The sequence below is a fragment of the Ambystoma mexicanum genome, chromosome 7q, assembly GCF_040938575.1.
Source record: "Ambystoma mexicanum isolate Mex_15411 chromosome 7q, UKY_AmexF1_1, whole genome shotgun sequence".
NCBI classification, from domain to species: Eukaryota; Metazoa; Chordata; class Amphibia; order Caudata; family Ambystomatidae; genus Ambystoma; species Ambystoma mexicanum.
Genome location: NC_090941.1, coordinates 272,682,313 through 272,699,969, shown reverse-complemented (window position 1 = coordinate 272,699,969; position 17,657 = coordinate 272,682,313).

Below are 17,657 nucleotides of genomic sequence, written 5' to 3'. Positions count from 1 at the left end.
TGTACGCATCATTGAACATGCAAGCATTGTTGGTCAGGGTAAATCTTAAAAAAAACATTTGAGCATTTCAATATGTCTGTGATAAGATGCAGAGGAATTGCGATACATATGTTTGACAGCTTTGATGGCTAGTCCGTGGTCTATGCTCGTATAAAGAGCTATTACATGAAGAGTAGCTATGAAGAAATCTTCTTGCCTTTGAATGGTCCTTAATAACTGCAACACTTGTGTACTGTCCCTAATATAGGATATCACATTAAGTAAATGTGGTGTTAATGTATCGTCCAAATAGTGCGACATGCCTTCTGTTGCCCAGCCTATGCCACTCATCATGGGTCTAACATCGTGAAGAATTTGAAATGGTTTGTGTATCTTAGGTAGAAAGTATAGGGTATGCATAGTGGGTTCTGTGATAAGCAAAAACCTTTTATCTTCATCTGTGAGGTAGCCCAAGCATACCATTCGTTAATAAGGGTCTGTAAATCCTGAACAACGCTCTTTGTTGGATTAGAACCTAATTGCTTTAACAGGGGTGGCTAGATGTTTATTGCCCATATTAATGTAATCTTGCGTATTGAGTATAACGACATGGCCTCCCTTGTGTGCCTCCTTAATTGTAATGGTACAATCCTTTGCTAGATTCTCTAAGGCTCTGTGTTCTTCTGTGCTAAGGTTGGTACTGCTCCTTTTCTTTCTGACAGAAGTCTTGTCTAAGTATGCATGTATATCTTGGGTTAATGCTCTATGAAATGTCTCAATGACGTTTTCATTCCCCAATTGAGAGTGTTCAAGGGGTTCAATTTGAGTTTTCTTACAAATTTGAACGTATCAATTTGGAAATCTATAAATTCAGTATTGGAACTTGGTGCAAATGATAGTCCTCTATTGAAAACTTTGATTTCAGGTTCACTCCATATTCTGCTTGAGAGATTCACAATAGGGATGTAACGGTATTACGGTATACCGTTAAAGATACCGTGAACCACTTAATTGAACAATAATAACCGTCACATTGTTTATACCGGTATACCGTTCATACCGTTAAGTGTGCTTTTCAATCTGATTTGGAAAGGCTGCAGCAAGCAAGTGCTGCGCAGGCTTGGTCTTGCACCGTTGGATGTGCCGTCTGCCAAGTAGTTTCAGTTGGAGCAGTTTTTAATGCCATTCCATAAACCACACGTGCCTGACACAAAATCAATATGTTAGCAATAGGAAGAATAAATATAGTGCCAAGAAGGAAAAGGGTTTACTTTGGGTTGGCGGCTTTGGGGTTTATATATTTATAATGGATAATGTTTTCTAAACATATGACAATGGGGGATTTCCCTGATTCTATCATTGAATTTACATATAATAAGTCACACTGCAAAATGTACTCATCTCTGAGGGTATTCCCTGCTGCCATACCAAACTGTAACATGTCCATGATTACTGAACACCTTTTGGCCCGCAAGTAAACTAAAGGCTGTAACGTAAAGAGAGAGTGCGTGTGTGTATGCGCACAAGCATATACTACCATCAGGCTCCAATGATCTGTGGCATGCAGGTTATCAAGATGGCAACATGTTCATCTTCACCAGTAGCCAGTGGGAGAGCTAAAAGCCTAAAGGACCACTTAAGAAAAGCTATTCAGTTTGGTTTGCCAGTCGCAGCAGGGCTGCCCCCCCCCTCCTCCTCTCCACATGTGTGTTTGTGCATGGTGGAAGCAAGGGGTGGCATTTCAGTGGAAAGTATGTTGAAAAGCCCAATTCTGACCCTGGGTGCCTGGTTTTGTTTGTGATGATAAATCTGACAATTTATTACCTTTTAGAAAATATTTGTTAAGATTAGTTAACTCCACCTGCTATATCGCGAAAACCATGATGTACCGTCATTTGGCAATTGTACCATCATAAAACTAATACCGTGACACCCCTAATTCACAACTAAGTTCATGTTGGTCGCTTCGCTAATCGCTTTCTCGTGTTGGATCTGGTCAAAATCCTGGTGTGGCTTGCGACTTCCTCTGAACCTCCGCTCCCCCCTCCTACCGCTGGTGTGCCATTTGGTATTGTAATATTTGATATTAATGGACTTTGGAATCTGACTGGTTTTATATTTCTTTGACTGCCCTTCTTGTATTGACGTATTTGTTCTAAAAAAACCTTAATAGTGGTGGATACTGTATCTGTGTTGTTAGAGCTGGTTCCTGTCATTTCAGGATTTTCCTGTCCGATTCAGGATCAGAGCTAGCTGGAGTACTGTTAAATGAACTATTTCTTGATTTAGAACCTGTGTCGTCATATTTACTCTGAAAGGTGTGGTTACGCTCACCTGGTCTCTGCGGGGACTTTGGGGTACGTTTGAAGCCCTCCCTGGAACTGGCTCACCTGGGTCAGGCTTCTTCCCCTGCTCCTGTGTTGTGGACTGTGTTGGTTGTTGATACTGCCCCTGTGATAATACAAGAGGCCGTGAGAATGCTGTGATATGGTTGTGGTTTCCCTCAATCCCTTCTTCCCAGAATGTGGTGAGCATGCGCCTACCCATATAGTATCACCTGTTTATAAGGGTGCGCTCTCCGTCCTGCTTCTCAACTGCAGGGGCGCCTTAGATAGACCACGTTTCTTCACTGGTCTATGTGTGTGGCAGCCCAGACCGGCTGTAGCTGATCCACTTCAAAGGTAAGTGTTCCTCAATAATGATTATTGTCCGTATTCTTTTGCGATGTCTTTTTTCCATGATTATTGTCCGTATCCCTTGTAAAGTCTTTCCTTCTCCCCAATAGGTGATGAAAGGCCCAGCAGAGTCGCGGTACTGGAAGCAAGCCCAATGGGAGGCCTGAGGAGTTTACGATGTCCCAAATAGATGGTAAGTTTGGTTCTAAGGTCAAGTGCGAGGATTGTATTGCGCGCGACCTTAGCGTAATGTCTCGACCTTAATGTAATGTCTGTGTTATTTCTAACCTTATTTGTCATTTTCTACTGCAGGGATGTCCTGGCGAAGTCAGACAAGAAGGAGCTATCTGAAGATCTGCCAGCGGGCGATGGATGGCTGGCTCCACATGGATGCTGGCCGAGGTGAGCTCCTGGGTAAGCGTTGGACGCTCGGAACAGGTAAGGATGCACTCCGACTGTGGTGACTGCTGGAATCAGGTAAGATGCGCTGCAGGCGATGGTATTGCTGGAGTCAGTTAAGATGCGCTTCAGGCAATGGTATTGCTGGAATCAGGTAAGATGAGCTTCAAGTGATGGTATTACTGGAATCAGGTAAGATGCGCTTCAGGCAATGGTATTGCTGGAATCAGGTAAGATGCGCTTCAGGCGATGGTATTACTGGAATCAGGTAAGAAACGCTTCAGGCAGCGGTGAGAGTTACGCTGCTATAAGCAGACGAACGCGAAGCACTTGCATGCTGGTGGGGCAGGCTTCAATAGCCTGGTCCCAGCCACGCCTCTTTGCTCTGCCTTGTGGACCCACCCTGCCATTCCCAGAGGATTCTGCACGTGCAGCCCAATCTATTCCTATGGCCACGCTGGACCTGGATGCACTTGGGGGCCCTGCAGGGAAGGAAATAACACATGCAACAGAAATAAGGTGTGCAGAGCACACTTTCTCATGAGCCTAGTGCCAAAGGCGCCAGGACTGGGTCCAACTGGACCCTTTGTGTGATGGAGCTTGTGGTCCTAGCTCTGTGGCCATGACAGCACTCCCCCTCAAGGTTCCTCTCACGGGCATTCTTCCTCCTGGTCCTGGTTTGGTGGGGTTGTTACGATGGAATTGTCTGATTAGTCATGGGGCATGGACGAATTCACTAGGCTCCCATGTATGGTCTTGAGGTCCCTAACCTTTCCAGTCTATAAGGTACTACAGTTTAGATCGCACTATCTTGGAATCCAGAATGGTTTTGACTTCGTATTCTGGTTCTCCTTCTATGATGTTGGGCTCGGTGGTGCTTCAATCCGAGTATCTGGTTTCATTGGTTTCCAGAGAGAAACATGGAACACCGGATGGATCAGCATGTTGGCTGGTAAATCCAATTTCATGGCAGCAGGGTTAATGATGGCTTTGATGGGGTAATGTACTGTCAGGGTTGGCTCTGTAATGAGTGTAGAAGTGTGGGGGATTGCTTAAGGGGTATTGAATGTGTTTTCTTGAGGACATTTTATTTCAGCCTTAACTATAGTATTCAGAGTGATAGTAACCCAATCAAACATGGAGGAGAACGACAGTGTCCTGATTGGTCCAGGTAGTCACCTGGTGGACTTGGCAACTTTCTAAAATGCCTTTCATCGTCCAGATTTAATCAGGAAGGTCCTGTTTCTTATGAGTTCCCCATTAAGTAGAGAATCCTGTTAAAATAAGTCTTACTGAAACTCCCAAGGTGAAGAGACTGTTCAAATCCTGCAAGGGACAAGACAACCAGCAATACTCGGTGGGAGCGTTAAATTACTCTGGAATTTAGTGAAGATATTTTTTATTACTAAAGGAATTGACTGTGCCAGTTTATTCATTGAAAATTTCTATGAAAAGAACAACCATTTAGTTTAGGTATTTAGCTACCAGTTCTGGAGAAAATGACTTTGGGTGACAAATGATCTAAGTTTTAAACTACAGTGTTCACAGTCATACCAGTACAAGAGATTTGAATGTGAAAGTTTACCAATGTTTATCTTGATGTCATTTACAGAATACGCGCTTGCGAAGTGAAAAGTGTTTGAGGAGTTCATGATTAGAAACGTACGTTAGCGTTTGGTGGACACTTAGGGGGTAATTCATAGAAATTAGCGCACAAGTGGCGCATGCGGCTGGCGCAGTGTGTGCGTGCGAATCTCTGCGCCAGCCGCGTGCGCTAAAATCCATTTCCGCGCACAGCATATTCATGGATTTTAGCTACCAAAACCAGCCGTGGCGCACAGTGGCGCAGCAACCCTGCAGCAGCACCAGTAACGCCCCCAAGAACGCCCCTCGCGCAAGGAAAAGCCATCAAAATCCCCAATCCAGCGCAAGGGCTGTGCTAACCCTGTGCCAGTATACAGGGCTGCCACACACCACACGGCAAGCGGGGAACGTGTATTACTGGGGTTCGTGGGAAGTTTCACACGCGATTGGATCCGGGTACGTGTATTTCTGGGGTTCGTGGGAAGTTTCACACGCGATAGGCCCTGTGCGAGTGGGGTACGTGTATTTCAGGGGTGCGCGGGAAGTTTCACACGCGATTTGAGCAGGGTACGTGTATTTTTTTTTGGGGTGCGCGGGAAGTCTCACACGCGATAGGACCTGTGCGAGTGGGGTACGTGTATTTCAGGGGTGCGCGGGAAGTTTCGCACGCGATTTGAGCAGGGTATGTGTATTTCAGGGGTGCGTGGGAATTTTCACACACGATAGGCCATGTACGAGTGGGGTACGTGTATTTCAGGGGTGAGCGGGAAGTTTCACACGCGATTTGAACAGGGTACGTGTATTTCGGGGGTGCGCAGGAAGTTTCACACGTGATAGGCCCTGTGCGAGTGGGGTACGTGTATTTCAGGGGTGCGCGGGAAGTTTCACACGTGATAGGCCCTGTGCGAGTGGGGTACGTGTATTTCAGGGGTGCGCGGGAAGTTTCACATGCGATTTGAGCAGGGTACGTGTATTTCGGGGGTGGGCTGGAAGTCTCACACACGATAGGCCCTGTGCGAGTGGGGTATGTGTATTTCAGGGGTGCGTGGAAAGTTTCACAGGCGATAGGCCCTGTGCGAGAGGGGTACGTGTATTTCAGGGGTGCTGGGAAGTTTCACACGCGATTTGAGCAGGGTACGTGTATTTCGGGGTGCGTGGGAAGTCTCACACGCGATAGGCCCTGTGCGAGTGGGGTAAGTGTATTTCAGGGGTGCGCGGGAAGTTTCACACGCGATAGGTCCTGTGCGAGTGGGGTACGTGTATTTCACGGGTGCGCGGGAAGTTTCACACGCGATTTGAGCAGGGTACGTGTATTTTGGGGGTGCGCAGGAAGTCTCACATGCGAGAGGCCCTGTGCGAGTGGGGTACGTGTATTTCAGGGGTGCGCAGGAAGTTTCATATGCGATTTGAGTAGGGTACATGTATTTCGGGGGTGCGCGGGAAGTTTCACACGCGATAGGCCCTGTGCGAATGGGGTACGTGTATTTCAGGGGTGCGCGGGAAGTTTCACACGCAATAGGCCCTGTGCGAGTGGGGTACGTGTATTTCAGGGGTGCGCGGGAAGTTTCACACGCGATTTGAGCAGGGTACGTGTATTTCGGGGGTGCACGGGAAGTCTCACACGCGATAGGCCCTGTGCGAGTGGGGTACGTGTATTTCAGGGGTGCGTGGAAAGTTTCACTCCCGATAGGCCCTGTGCGAGAGGGGTACGTGTATTTCAGGGGTGCGCGGGAAGTTTCACATGCGATAGGCCCTGTGCGAGTGGGGTACGTGTATTTCAACGGTGCGCAGGAAGTTTCATATGCGATTTGAGCAGGGTACGTGTATTTCGGGGGTGCGTGGGAAGTTTCACACGCGATAGGCCCTGTGCGAGAGGGGTACGTGTATTTCAGGGGTGCGCGGGAAGTTTCACATGCGATAGGCCCTGTGCGAGTGGGGTACGTGTATTTCAACGGTGCGCGGGAAGTTTCACACGCGATTTGAGCAGGGTACGTCTATTTCGGGGGTGCGCGGGAAGTCTCACACGCGAAAAGCCCTGTGCGAGTGGGGTACGTGTATTTCAGGGGTGCACAGGAAGTTTCACATGCGATAGGCCATGTGCGAGTCGGGTACGTGTATTTCAGGGGTGCGCGGGAAGTTTCACACGTGATAAGCCCTGTGCGAGTGGGGTACGTGTATTTCAGGGGTGCACGGGGAGTCCTACACGTGAATTGGCAGTGTGGATCCTCCCAGGTGTTCCCTCTACACCCTCCACGGCCCCTGCAGGCAGCCCACACCACAGGGGACTACCCCGCACCCCTGGTCATGTCCCGCAGGCAGCCCATACACCATGGGCATGCCCCCCATCCAAGCCACATGTCAGCTTGCACCACTGATCACCAACTCATGTCCCCCAGCACCCCCACCCCCCCAGCAGTCATGGGCACCTTCCAGCAGGCCCCCACTCATGTCCCCCAGCACCCCCACCCCCCAGCAGTCAGGGGCACCAGCAGCAGGCCCCCACCCAAGTTCCACTCATGTCCCCTTGCACCCCCACCCCCCCCCAGCAGTCAGGGGCACCTTCCAGCAGGCCCCCACCCATGTCCCCCTGCACCCCACCCCCCAGCAGTCAGGGGCACCTGCCATCAGGCCCCCACTCATGTCCCCCAGCACCCCCACACCCCAGCAGTCAGGGGCACCTACCAGCAGGCCCCCACCCATGTTCCACTCATGTCCCCCTGCACCCCCACCCCCGAGCAGTCAGGGGCACCTTCCAGCAGGCCCCGACCCATGTCCCCCTGCACCCCAACCCCCCAGCAGTCAGGGGCACCTGCCAGCAGGCCCCCACTCATGTCCCCCAGCACCCCCACCCCCCAGCAGTCAGGGGCACCTGCCAGCAGGCCCCCACCCATGTTCCACTCATGCCCCCCTGCACCCCTACCCCCCAGCAGTCAGGGGCACATTCCAGCAGGCCCCCACCCATGTCCCCCAGCACCCCCACCACCCAGCAGTCAGAAGCACCTGCCAGCAGGCCCCCACCCATGTCCCACTCATGTCCCCCTGCACCCCTGCCCCCGAGCAGTGCGGGGCACCTGCCAGCAGGCCCCCACTCATGTCACACTCATGTCCCCGTGCACCCCTACCCCCCAGCAGTGACATGCCTATCTCATGACACAAACCAAAAGTCAACTTTGTACATCAACACATGTCCGACACACACACACACACACACACACGTTGCCATTGAATGAGTAAACCCAGATTTTGACATGCATGAACCCAATGAGCGAATCCAACACATTGAAGTAAAATATCACAATGTATTAATATGATAATCAATGTAAAGAAATGAAAGGATAAAATAATGGCAAACATGAAATGAAATGCATGTACAATAAAAAAATAATGAAATGCAGAAAAAATCCAAATTAATTCAAAAGAAAAATGTCCAAAAGTCTCTGTCCACCAAATCAAATCCAAATGAAATGCAAAAAGGAAAATGAAATGAAAAAGTCCAAATAAATCCAACGTCCAACTATGTACAATTCTTTTTCAAGGGTCCATGAGCCCAACGAAAGAAAGGAAACCTATCTAATAACCTACCTAAACAAAAAACTATATACAAAAGTGTGGGGCATAGTCCAAAAGCCCCAAAATAAAAATAAAACAAAGGAAACCTAACACTATGAACTATATCCTCCATCAGCTGGTCTCCAGTTGTGGTGTCCACCCGTGCTGGACCGCCGACTCCCGACTGTGGCAGGGATGGGATCTCCACCAAGCTGGCTGTGTTGGTCAGGCCAGGCCCACAGGGGGCCCTGGTGGAATCTGGGCCGGAAGACGGTGTGGAGAACGACTGGTGCATAGTCTCCACAGAGGAGGAGAGGTCCGCCAGAGTGCGCGACACATGTAGGAACCCACCGACCAGGGCCCCTCCCAGCAGTGCCACGTCACGATGCTGCTCTTCATGATGGCGTGCGTTCTCCACCCAGGAAGAACGCACGTCATCATGAATGACACGCGTGCGCAACGCGACACCAACCAGGACGGAGCCCATACGGTCGCGGGACCCCTCGTCCGCAGGTAGTGGAGAGGCAGATGACGTGGCACTCTCCCCTACCTGCGTACGGGCCTGGGACAGGGCATCCCTGCTGGTACATGGTGGTGCAGACACAGGGTCAAGGATAGTGTTACGCTCACCTGATTCCCACGGGGGCGTCGATCTGGACTGGCCCGCTGTTGCTTCCACCAGAGTAACACGTAGAGCCGAGATGACAGACTGGACAGACCCACTTAGCTTCGTTTGTTGGACTCGTACGAATATCTTTCTGCAATGGAGAAGGGGAATTAACCTCCCGTAATCTGAGCGTTAACCCGCCTTCCCACTTCCCTTGTCTGCCCACAGAACACTCCTGAAGTCCCTTCTTAATCTCACATGATGATTTGGAAAGATGAGCTCTCCATCCTGCGTCGAGCGCAGGGGCGCGTAGACAACCAGTTACTTCACTGGCGTGGAGGAATTGGCGAGTTCCAGTATTGACTCTAAAGTCCAATCGTTCATAAGAGTTCAAAAGTATGATCTTCACTCTGCCAGATTCCTTGCAGGTTGCAGATTTAAACCACTAGAAGAGTTTCAAGTGGCAATTGGTAAGATCCTGGTAAGTCTATTGTGGTTCTCCCCTTTGGGGCCGGGGTAAAGCGATGATGCAGAATTAACTGCGCCGACCCGAAATGAGGTGAGTACCTCCCTGTGGTAAATCAGGTAAGTCTTTGGGGTTAGGTTGTAATGTCCTTGTTTTCCCCTTAGGGGCCGGGGTGCGGCAGTGATGCAGAATTGACTGTGTTGACCCGAGATGAGGTGAGTACCCCCCTGTGGTAATCAGGTAAGTCTTTGGGGTTAGGTTGTATTGTCCTTGTTTTCCCCTTAGGGGCCGGGGTGCGGCGGTGATGCAGGATTGACTGCGCCGACCGGAGATGAGGTGAGTACCCCCCTGTGGTAATCAGGTAAGTCTTTGGGGGTGGTTTGTATTGCCCTTGCTCACCTATTTGTTCTTGTCTCCCCCAGGTGTTGAAGAATGGCTTGGAGATGCTGGGTTCGTGATGGAGTAAAGGAATGCAGCCCCGGATGGTGAGTTCAGCGCGGCGCTGCGAGGTGCGTGGCAACGCACCTGTGAAGGCTTCTCTCTTCCAGATCGACGATGTGCTGGTTCAAGGATTCAGGTAAGGGTTTTGTTCTGATCTCTTCTCCTTCTCCTTTTCTTGTTGCAGGTGTTCCAGGGCTGAAGCGGGCGTGGCTGAAGACTGGAGCTGCTGAAGACACGGTGAGCGATACGCTGCAGCACGCAGAATAACGCAAAGCACGTGTGGCTGTCTGGGTGTGGCTTAAAGAGCCTTGGAAGAAGTCCCAGGTAAGTATTCTTCCACAGCCCCACCCGAGAGGAAAGGAGACCCTGAGGTAAAATAGTCCCTCTAAGCCTCACATGGCTTGTGGCTTCGTGCAGCATGGTCTGCATCAGGTAGGTATGTAGCATGGTCTGCATCAGGTAAGTTTTCTGTAATTTTATTCTTATGAGCCTGGCGCCATAGGCGCCAGGACTGTAGCCAAATAGCCCCTAACTGGGGTTTTTGGGCATGCTTCAAGTGGCATGATGCCTGCTTCCGGGGTTGCTGGGCCTGGTCTGGCTTTCCGGGGGCAGGCATTGTGACAGCACTCCCCATCAAGGCCCCTCCTAAAGCTGTTCTCCCTCTCGGCCTTGGTTTGTCTGGAAATTCTTGGTGGAACCTTTTCACTAATTGAGGTGCATGCACATGGTCACTAGGCTCCCAAGATCTTTCTTGCGGACCATAACCTTTCCAATCAATGAGATAGAAGAGTTTTGATCTCACCCTTTTAGAGTCCAAGATATTCTTGACTTCGAATTCGGGTTCTCTGTCTATGAGGATAGGTTCAGGTGGGGTGGTTAGCCTAGTTCCTGGTTGCACAGGCTTCAAAAGAGACATGTAAAAACAGGATGAACACGCATACCTTGAGTGGTAAGTACTTGGTGGCTAACCATACTTGGTACCCTACTTGGTATTGCGGTGCTTCACTCCTGTGTTGATCAGCATCCTTCTTGTATTTATCCTTAGCCTTTTGTAAATGTGCAGTCGCCTCTTTAAAGGCTTGTGTGATAACAGCGTGGAGATGGTCCACCGCGGGCATCTCTAAATGCTGGGGAGAATCTAAATCTGAGGTTCGAGGATGGTGAGCATATATGGTAAAAAAAGGCTTTTTTTAGTTCCTGAGTGTACAGAATTATTGTATGCATACTCGGCGATCCAAAGAATGTCTTTCCAATCCCCCTCAGATTGATGTAGCATACAACGTAGGTATTGCTCAAGAGTCTGGTTGGTTCTCTCTGTTTGACCGTCGGTCTGGGGATGGTGGCTGGTTGAAAGCCTAACATCAATTTGTGCCAGCTGGCAGCACTTCCTCCAAAAATGTGAAATAAATTGACTTCCCCGGTCCGAAATTAACACGGAAGGAAAGCCATGTAGGCGGACAACATTTTCAAGGAACTCGTTGGACAGGATTGTGCTGAAGGTATTCCTTTTAAAGGAATGAAATGGGCCATTTTAGAAAAAAGATCTACAATAACTAGAATGGTGTTATAACCGTTGCACGGGGGTAAATCCGTGATAAAGTCTAATGACAAGGTATGCCAAGCAGTAGGTGGTATGTCTAATGGTTGTAATAATCCAGCGGGTTTTTTCTTTTCCCCTTTATTTTGAGCGCAAATGCCATAAGACATGACAAACAACTTGACATCTTTTCGCCAGGTGGGCCACCAAAACTGTTTCTTGATTTTGGCTTCAGTTTTTGCAATGCCAGGATGCCCTTCCATCAAGGTGTTGTGGTAATGAGAAATGACAAGTTTCTGTAGTTCCTCTAGTGGCAGAAATAGCCGGCTTTGGTAATAAGGTAGATTGTTGGTGACAGAATACTCTGGACCTTTCCTTGCCCAGCCCTGTAAGGCATCGGAATCAAAGAGTTGATGGACCCTTTCTTGAATGTCCTCCAGAGAGTGTATGGATGTCAGACCAAGGATCCTCTGTTCAGGAATTATGGGTACAGGTTCTAAAGCTCTTTCAGTTTCTCCCATTCCAATTCGGGACCTGGTCGATAGGTTATTACAAAATCAAACTCAGCGAAGAACAATGCCCAACGGAGTTGGCATGAAGATTGGGCCTTGGCTACCTTTAGGTATTGTAAGTTGCGGTGATCAGTGATGACCGTAATGGTATGTCTGGCGCCCAGCAGATAGTGCCGCCAAGCCTTGAAGGCGGACTGGATGGCCAACAGCTCCTTGTCGGTTATGGCATAATTTAATTCGGGAGCCGAAAACTTTCTTGATCAAAACGCCACTGGGTGCAGCCGGTTAGTTTAGGGATCTTTTTGCGAGAGCACTGCTCCCATAGCTGAACTGGATGCATCTGTTTCCACTATGTAGGGAAGCTCTGGGCGCGGGTGTCGTAATACAGGAGCGGACGTGAATTTCTTTTTTAACTCTTGGAAGGCGTTCTCGGCTTCTTCTGTCCATGCAAAGTGTTTATTCTTTTGCAATAGTGTTGTAATGGGATGTACAATGTGTGAGAAGTCCGGGATAAACCTGCGGTAGAAATTGGCAAAGCCGAGCATGCTTTGAACTCCTTTGACTGAGCTTGGCGAAGGCCAATTAAGAATTGCGTCCACCTTACGTGTATCCATCCGGATTCCTTTCGGGGTCAGAATAAATCCAATAAACTCTACTTCCGTAGTGTGAAAGATGCACTTTTCCAGTTTAGCATATAACTTATACTGTCGTAACTTCTCTAGGACTGCTCGGACGTGCTTTACATGATCGGATTCTGATAGGGAGTATACTAAGATATCGTCGATGTAAACGACTACACAAACATCGATGAGCTCTTGGAAGACATCGTTCATGAAGAACTGGAAGGCCGCTGGTGTGTTACACAGTCCGAAAGGCATCACCTGGTACTCAAATAATCCGTACTTGGTGCGAAAAGGAGTCTTCCATTCGTCACCCTCTTTGACGCGTACCAGATGATATGCCCCCCGAAGGTCTAGTTTTGTATATATACAAGCGTTCTTTACCTGGTCTAGTAGTTCAGGGATCAAAGGCAATGGGTATCGATTCTTGATAGTTATCTGATTCAGCGCGCGGTAGTCAATGCATGTTCTAAGGTCGCCTTCCTTTTTAGGCACGAAGAACAAAGCGGAAGATGCAGGGGACTTGGACGGGCGGATAAAGCCATTAGCAAGATACTGGTCTAGGTACTGGCGCAAGTGGAGATTTTCAGGTTCCGTGAGGGCATAGATTCTGCTGCAAGGTGGTTGTGCTCCTGGTATGAGATCTATTTGACAATCATACGATCTGTGTGGTGGTAAGGTGGTTGCCTGCTCCTTTTGAAAGACATCCTGAAAGTCTTGGTATTCAGCAGGTAATTGTATGGCAGCTGGGATTATTGGGGCCAGTACTGAATTTACAGTTCTCTTTGGGTAACAGGTGTTAGCACATTTTGGGAAGGTTAGTCTCTTCTTTCGCCAATCAATGTTTTTCCAACCAAGTGATTCCCAGTATCAGTTGAAACTGTGGAGCCTTGATTAAATCAAACACCATAACCTCTCGGTGTCCATCCTGACCCAGCAATGTCATCTTTGCAGTGGAATGAGTTACGGGCCAAGAGGCAATTTCAGTTCCATCAACAGTGGTGACAACATCGGCAGTGGTCTTTCGGGTGAGAGATAGATTCATCCTGGAAGCCAATCCGCAGTCCAAATAGTTTCCTATGGCTCCACTATCTACGTACGCCTTTACCGCGTGCATGCGTGATGGCTGCTCTGGATCAATAAGGACCATGGGTATGGTGAAATGCGAGGTCAGAGTGTCCTTCTTTAAGCTCGGCAAGCTGACCTCTACGCTTGCCGGGCGTGGTCGTTTCCCGAGTCAGGTTTCAAGTGGTTTTCGTCTGCTGCTCCTATAGGTTTCTTGGAGGTTTTACAGGGCAGTTCCGAAGGAAATGACCAGTAGCTCCGCAACATAGACATAATTGCTGTTGCCGTCTTCTTTCTCTTTTCTTTTGGGTTAAGGGTCCTCTAACCCCCCCGATTTGCATGGGTTCTGAGGCATCTACCCCCTTAGAGCTTACGTAGGTTTTAATCAAGACCCTGTTTTCAAACTTGGTTCGATCAGCCTTTCTGGTTTGAAGTCTGTGATCTAACTGGACCACAAAATCTATATGTTCAGCACAGTCTAGAGGCGGGTTCACGACTTGGGCTAAAACATCCTTGAGTTCTCCCCGAAGCCCTCGATGGAATAATGTAATTCGCTTGGCTTCAGGCCATTCGGTTTCCACAACTAATCTATTGAAAGTTGCAATGTAAAATAAAAGATCCTGATTACCTTTCCGTAAGGATAAAAGTTTGTTATCCAAAGCCTGTCTTTGGGAATGTCGGGCGAACAGTCTTTCCATGCTTGTTCGAAAACCTCGGAAATCTCAAAGAATCGGGTCATCCTGATTTACTAGCAGAATGGACCAGTCCGCTGCACTGCCGCTGAGATATGACAATACAAAAGCTACCTTGGCTTGATCGTTTGGGAAAGCTCCAGGTCTACATAAAAAGTGTAAGCGACATTGATTCATGAATATAGCAAACCTTTTTGGGTCTCCGGCAAAGCGTTCAGGCGGAGCCAAGGGAACGGCTCCAGGAAGGTTTATCTGCACCGGGTTACTCGGTGGCACCGGAGCTGGGCTGGCCCCGAGTCCAGGTAGAGGTGTTTGTCCAGCCTGGTTTTGTAATAGCTGTCTGGCCAAATCATCTGTTTGTTCTTTTGATATTATTAATTCCCTCCTGAGGGCATTGGTTTCCTGGCAGGTGGAATGCACTTCGGCCTTTAGTTCCCCTAATAATTGGGCCAACTGATCAGTTTCCGAGGTCTCCATAACACCCAGGTGGGTATTTGTGGGTAGGCTTCGCGTTGTGTTACGCTCACCTGATTCCCACGGGGGCGTCGATCTGGACTGGCCCGCTGTTGCTTCCACCAGAGTAACACGTAGAGCTGAGATGACAGACTGGACAGACCCACTTAGCTTCATTTGTTGGACTTGTACGAATATCTTTCTGCAATGGAGAAGGGGAATTAACCTCCCGTAATCTGAGCATTAACCCGCCTTCCCACTCCCCTTGTCTGCCCACAGAACACTCCTGAAGTCCCTTCTTAATCTCACCTGATGATTTGGAAAGATGAGCTCTCCATCCTGCGTCGAGCGCAGGGGCACGTAGAAGACCAGTTACTTCACTGGCATGGAGGAATTGGCGAGTTCCAGTACTGACTCTGAAGTCCAATCGTTCGTAAGAGTTCAAAAGTCTGATCTTCACTCTGCCAGATTCCTTGCAGGTTGCAGATTTAAACCACTAGAAGAGTTCCAGGTGGCAATTGGTAAGATCCTGGTAAGTCTATTGTGGTTCTCCCCTTTGGGGCCGGGGTACAGTGATGATGCAGAATTGACTGCGCCGACCCGAAATGAGGTGAGTACCCCCCTGTGGTAATCAGGTAAGTCTTTAGGGGTAGGTTGTATTGTCCTTGTTTTCCCCTTAGGGGCCGGGGTACGGCGGTGATGCAGAATTGACTGCGCCGACCCGAGAGGAGGTGAGTACCCCCCTGTGGTAATCAGGTAAGTCATTGGCGGTGGTTTGTATTGCCCTTGCTCACTTATTTGTTCTTGTCTCCCCCAGGTGTTGAAGAATGGCCTGGAGATGCTGGGTGTCACGATGCTCGCTCCCGGGGAGCCGGTTCAAGCCCTGCATCCCCTAAAACGGACATCCAGTCCCCAAGGAAGGACCCAGCAACCCCATATAGGGGCCCTTTGGACAGTGTCCTGGCGCCTATGGCGCCAGGCTCATAAAAGACATCAGTCCTGGCGCCATAGGCGCCAGGCTCATTATGGATGTGCTTGGGTGCACTTACCTGATGCAGACCATGCTGCAGGATCCCGGCCTCCTTGAGGCCTGAAAGGAACTACTTTACCTGTGGGTCTAATTTACCATCCGGGCGTGGTCGGGGAAGGATACATACCTGATTGGAGGAAGGATACATACCTGGAACTTCTTCCAAGGCTATTTAAACCCCACCCGAACAGCCACACGTGCTTCGCGTTGTTCTGCATCTAGCAGTTGGACGCTCACCGTGTCTGCTCCTGCATCCTGACTTCTGCCACGCCTGCCAGCATCCTGGATCACCTGCAAAGGAAGAGAAGAAGAGAACAGAAGAAGGAGAAGTCCTTACCTGCTAAATCCGCATCCCGGAGACATCTCGCCGACAATCCTGAAAAGGAAGACTTTTATTTAAAAGCTCATCGCGTCGATCGCTGCAGCGTCGCATTCCACTCACCTTTACTGGGCGCCTCCATGTTCAGCAGCGATCATCCGGATTCGCAGTCATGCCCCAGCGCCTAGGGAGAAAAAGACCAGAACAAAAGGAGAGAGAGAGAAGGGAATAAGGAAAGCTAAATCTCCATGTCAAGACTTACCTGTTGATTCATTCCCTCTTCATTTCGGGTCCGCGCCGCATCCTGGCATTTCCGGACCCCGGCCCCTAAGGGGAAAAAGAGACATCAGCGTTAATGAGCGAATGAAAAGACATTACCAAAAAACGCTCATTAAAGACTTACCTGATTTCTACAGGGATTTCACCTCTCATCTCGGGTCGGTGCCTGTTCCCCGGCATTCCGTACCCCGGCCCCTATGGGGAAAAAGACACTAGCATTAGCACATTAATGCATGGACACAAGGGGAACCTCTTATCAAAAAACTTACCTGGAAGCCAAGCAAGTTTGGTTCTCACCAATCCGAAAATCCAGTGAAGTAACTGGATACCAACGCGCCCCTGCATCAGAAGCAGGATGGAGAGCTCGTCCTTCCAGACCCTAAGGTGAGACGCTACGAGGAATCACAGAAGGGTTTCGAGGAGGGTGAGAGGGGAAAGTGGGAGGCTGATTGCATTACCCCGCAGACAGTTAATCCCCTATTTTCGCCTACAGAAGGATACTTCTGCGAGCCAGACAAGCCAGATTTGGGGGCCCGGTCCAGTCCGTCTTCCGAACCCTGCGCATCACCTTAGAAGAGGTCACAGCAGCGCGAACCAGGCCAGCGCCTCCGTGGGAGTCAGGTGAGTGCTACACTGGGTTCGCAATGGAATAAAGGAATCAGCCCCGGATGGTGAGTTCAGCGCGGCGCTGCGAGGTGCGTGGCAACGCACCTGTGAAGGCTTCTCTCTTCCAGATCGACGATGTGCTGGATCAAGGATTCAGGTAAGGGTTTTGTTCTGATCACTCCTCCTTCTCCTTTTCTTGTTCCAGGTGTTCCAGGGCTGAAGCGGGCGTGGCTGAAGACTGGAGCTGCTGAAGACACAGTGAGCGTTACGCTGCAGCATGCAGAATAACGCGAAGTACGTGTGGCTGTCCGGGTGTGGCTTAAATAGCTTTGGAAGAAGTCCCAGGTAAGTATTCTTCCACAGCCCCACCCGAGAGGAAAGGAGTCCCTGAGGTAAAATAGTCCCTCTAAGCCTCATTTGGCTTGTGGCTTCGTGCAGCATGGTCTGCATCAGGTAGGTATGCAGCATGGTCTGCATCAGGTAAGTTTTCTGTAATGACTGACTTTATTCTTATGAGCCTGGCGCCATAGACGCCAGGACTGTAGCCAAATAGCCCCTAGCTGGGGTTTTTGGGCATGCTTCAAGTGGCATGATGCCTGCTTCCGGGGTTGCTGGGCCTGGTCTGGCTTTCCGGGGGCAGGCATCGTGACAGATAGCGACATGCACAGGCCCCTCTGCGGTGACCTGTGCTGCCTCCTGACCCTGGTCCTGGACTGCACCAGTGGTACTACCCCCACCAGGCCCCATGTGCGGCTCAGTAGCTGGCTCCTCCACCTCTGTGGAGACCACCAACCTGGATGTCTCCGCGCCGTCTTCCGCCATTGGAAGCCCCTGTGGGGGCTCA